Genomic DNA, 5,097 nt, shown 5'->3' with positions numbered 1-5,097 from the left:
AAAGACCCTTGTAGCGAAAAAGAGAGCTGGGCTCGCTGGGTACGGAAGGCGATAAGGCGAACTGTGCCAAAATCATTTTTTGTCAATGCATTCACCCCGCAGTATCAGGGTGTACATACTTTAAGCCAATAGTATTCAGTTGTTCAATAAAAAATAGACATAATTGATTTAGAGGATGATATTACTATAGTGATTAGCCTTAGAACTATATTATATAGGTTGGATTTTGAGCTATATACGAATATATATGATTTTTCAAAGTTGTATAAAATCGTATAGATTCTTAAGCATTTATATAATAAACGATAATAAAGATATTCTAGCTTATAGGGATAAATATCTTTATATAGAAGTAAATAAGTCTTATTCTATTATTATAAGCGAAAATTTAAGTTTTTCTACCTATCTTTAGTATATACTTTCGTTATCTATCGTATATGATCTTACTTTGTCGTCTAAACGAACTATATCTTTTCAACCTATCTGTAAAATATATTGTATATAAACAAACTATCTTAGGTTAACAACTTTTGTATCTTCTATACCTTTGACTATTAAAGAATCGCTTAGAATAGTCAATGAGGACTGTCTATAGAGTATATAAGAGATAAAGAAGACTGTATAGTCGCTTATAGTATAAGTCAAACTTTATTTATACTTAGTAGATTTCTACTGGTTAGGTTAAGGATTTCTATATAAGAAATACTATCTTATATAGATATATAAGAAATTCGAAGCCTATATAATTATATTCGACTATATATATAATAGCTTTAAGTAGTTCTACTTTATATTATTTCGATTATTTAATATTAAAGAGAAGGTTTTGAAAGAATAATAGACTTTAGTGGTAAAAGTGACTGTTAGAGGTAGTCTAAGTATTATATACTTTGGTATAGAAGTGACTAAGCTTAAATCGCTTCGAAAGGTACTTGATTTAGCTTATAAAGATTATAAACAGCCTCCTTATTTTCTGCAATTTATTATAGAGAAGGAAATTCTGATCCTATAATATAGAAGACCTAAGGCTAAAGGCTTAGAGAAACTAGACGATAATATACAAGATTCTATATCGAAGATTGATGATGATAGCTTATAAAAAAGTATAAACAAAGCTAAACATAAAAGGCAAAGTAGGTTAATAGTAAATATAGTATCTATAAGTATCGATAAAGCAAAAGTTAAGGCTGAGAAAGTAGGATCAAAGTCAAACCCTTATATAAAGAAGGAAGCTATCTAAAGAGATGATAGTAAAGAGAAGATTATAGCTAAAAAGATTAAGGCTAAAATTAGAATTATCCTAATATTTAAAGAAGACAAACCAATAGTATAGTAAAGTATTGTTAAGAAGGAATCGATTATATTTGAGATGAATATATGCTAGACTAATTATAGTCTTGAGAGAAAGCAAAGTCATTAGGATATATTAGGGTTTGAAGATAATCAAATAAAAGAGAATTTTAATATATTAGATATAATCAATATAGATTAAGTATGATTAGATAAAAACAACCAAGTTACTAGCTATTTCTTTAGATATAGTTTAAAGTAGTCTCTTCTTTAGCCTCTGATTCAACATTAAGGCTAGTTAACTTTATTTCATTTTATTCAAAGAATTACCGAATATATTGTTTGCCTCCTAACGTTGATAAGAGAAATATAAGCTTTAGCTAAGCTTTTTAGTCAATATACTATCATAATTTATACTATAAAATATTATACTAAAGAAAGTATAAGTTATCTTATTAATCTTTAAGGATCTATAATAGAATTCTACCAAAAGTCTTAGAGATATAGTCATAGATTTACTTTATACTAGATAAAAGATACTAATCAAGGTCAATATTGTCTTAGTCAACAATATTCTTAAGAGATCTCTATCGCTCAAAGTTTAATAAGACTTTATAGTCTCTTACTTTAACGGGATTAGGCGTATGATAAAGTATATAAGGAATCTTAGAAACAATATACTCTTTATAAGTTTGTTTATAGATAGGATGAATATTCTAAAGCTATATAAACCTAGCAAAGTCTAAACAAAGCTATAATATATAGATATATAGTAAGGTAACTTAATCAGCTAAGTTACTAGTAGAGAAGAGATTATTTTCTGATAGTTAAAGAAAGTATTTCTTTTTACTTATTAGTATACTATCTTATAGCTTTGTAAAAGACAGTACTTATATGCCAAAAGAGTATATACCCTTCATATAACTGGCCCCACTAGCTTTCAATCTTGATATTTTATATACTCTTTCTATATATCTAGCAATCTTTGAAAGAGACTATAGATAAAGATAAAGAGTTTAAGTCATTATCTAGAGACTTAATTGAAGGAGATCTAGTTGAATACTCTTCTATAGACGATTATATATTATCGAAAGAAGATGGTTAAAGCTGTTGAAATCAGATTAGCCTTAGTTTAGTAGATATAAGCTAGTAATAAGCTCCTACTATAAGTAGTGTTTCTTTTCCTTAATCTACTTGAATTCAAGCAGATATAAAGCTATACTGACTAGTAACATTAATATACTAAGCCAAAACAGATTATATAGTTAAAGTAGATACTCCTACATAAAACTATATAATATATCGAGAATATACATTAATTCTAGCATAGATCTTGATTCCCTAGTATTATAATTTACAATATCTATCAATTAACTAAATATAGTTTGGTTCATCATAGATCTAACCTATATAGCGTTGATAAGCCTTCTGTCGACGTTATTTAATCTTGTTTGGATAGAATTTGCGGTAAATCGTCTATAAAGAATCTTGTAGAATGTTGAATAGTTGTTGTTAAATATATATATAAAGATAAGTTCTTCCTATATTATATACTAGGTTATCTTAAGTTGATTTAGTCTTAAAATAGTATCGTACTTTAATGATCATCGATTAAAAAGCTTCTAAATCATTATATCGATAGAATATACCTACTTATTTTCGGATCTAGAAAATACTATGAAGAGATACTATATACTCTTTGTTATAAAGGTATATAAATAGTTGTTAATCTAATAAACCAAATTTATAGAACATCGATATCACCTTATCTTATAATTTAGAAGATAGCTTTATATGCTTTTGACGCCTAAGCCTTCATTGCTAAATTTGGCATATCAAGGTATATTTTTAGAAGTTTACTAATATAAGAGTCTGAATATATTTATATACTTTAATAATTGTTTGACTATTTTTTAATAGACTTTTTATAATATCTTGATATTGATCAAGATTGATTGACGGATGGCTAGATATAATCAATATTGATTTGCCAAAAATAAGCTTATATAAAGTTATAGATTTAGACTTAAGAAAAGATTTTATAGGTAAAGATTATTAAAAATGGCTTATATAACGAAATAGCGGTATATAGGCACATATATTATAGTATAAGTTAGTATAGAGCCGTTTTAAAGAGTATAAGAATGGTATTTTCCTAGCGTAAGGGTATCATCTAAAGTATAATACCATAAAGGTAAGCAAAGGAAGCAAAAAAGCAAGATTCCCTCCAACAAGTATATTTATTATGGCAGAAGTTTATATTAGGCCAACCAAAACCAATAAGGTTATATACTAGGCTGAATGAAGCTAAACGAAGACATATAGAATCGTATAGAATCAAAATGTTATTATAACGAAAGGATGTTAACCAAATGGTTATATACCGGCTTATAGAGGCTTAGTACTCATCTATACGGTTATCTATATCGTCGTATACGATTACTCGTTATAGCGCATCGTCAACTCATACTTTATAGCATTTTATAAAGCCTAAAGAGTATTATTACTTATAAGACTAAGGAAGTTGGTCTCTGAAGAAGTCTATATAGTTAGAATAGGAGACTATATAAGCTTAATCTTTTTAGAAGGAAAGTTATACTTAAGAAGAGACTTTAGATTATCGTTATCATAAGTATATTTAAAAGACTTTATAGTAGGCTTGAATATAGTCAAGACTATATAAGTTAGTATAGATTTATATACTATTATAGAAACTATATTAACTTATAAAAGCATCTTTTAGCCTATGAACGAAACTGACAGTAGGTATATACACTACCCTAAGTATAACCAGTGTCGCTTACATATATATGAAAAGGATTATCAACACATATATTTCTACAGTTATTATAGTAATCTATACCAATATATATAAGGTCGAACCTAGTTTATATTAGCTTATACGATCTTATATTAGACTATAAGAGTTCTTACGCCAAATATCTAGCATAGGCAGACATATACTGCTGACGATCTTTCTTGATCGAGGGTATAGTAACGTAACCATCCTTATCAACTATAGACTTAAGATCAATCTTATATATAAGAATCTATATAAGCTTAATCAATATTATACTAAAGAAACCGAATGATAAAAGTATATATATACTGCCAATATTAAGCAAAATCTTCTATATATCTTTATATAAGCTTTTTATAATGTTTTTAAGCACTCAACTGGTCACTATAGCCTTATCTTTAGACTGTTTGTTAGGATTAGTAGACAAAACGATCTCTTTACTATTATATATAAATATCATTTCCTCAACAGAGTCGATCTTAGCTATATTAAGCTATAAAGCTTCAATACAAGCCTCCTCAACCGTATATAAGGGCTTATTCTGCTCCTTACGACTCTTATTATCTACAGCAGCCTCTGCAGCCTTATGTACAGCTGTCTTATAAGCCATCGTACTGGTACTAGTCTATACTAGCTAGTATAAAGCTATAAGAGATAATGCTAGGCTAACTTAAGCCTTCTTGACTGCTTGACGGATGAAGAGTATATAGACACGTAAAAGCCTAGAGGAGATCTATATAACCACATACAGATCTAACAGTAAGTAAACCTATAGAGAAGTCAGTATATATATATAGAATGCTATAGGATACTACAAAATATGCCAAAAAAGGCCTTTTTGCCTACTAAAATCAGGTAACTCAATTTTGACGCAAATCTGACCGAGAAAAATCATTTTTATAGTATATATAATCTTACGAAAAAGAATATCGTATCCATACGATCATAACTGTATATGCTGGTGAGATATGGGTGAGGGAAGGCTGTACTTACTTTGTTGGTGGTTG

Source organism: Phaeoacremonium minimum (assembly GCF_000392275.1).
Source record: "Phaeoacremonium minimum UCRPA7 unplaced genomic scaffold PA7_03_scaffold_480, whole genome shotgun sequence".
In the NCBI taxonomy this organism is placed as follows: domain Eukaryota; kingdom Fungi; phylum Ascomycota; class Sordariomycetes; order Togniniales; family Togniniaceae; genus Phaeoacremonium; species Phaeoacremonium minimum.
Note: the sequence above shows the minus strand (reverse complement) of the source record.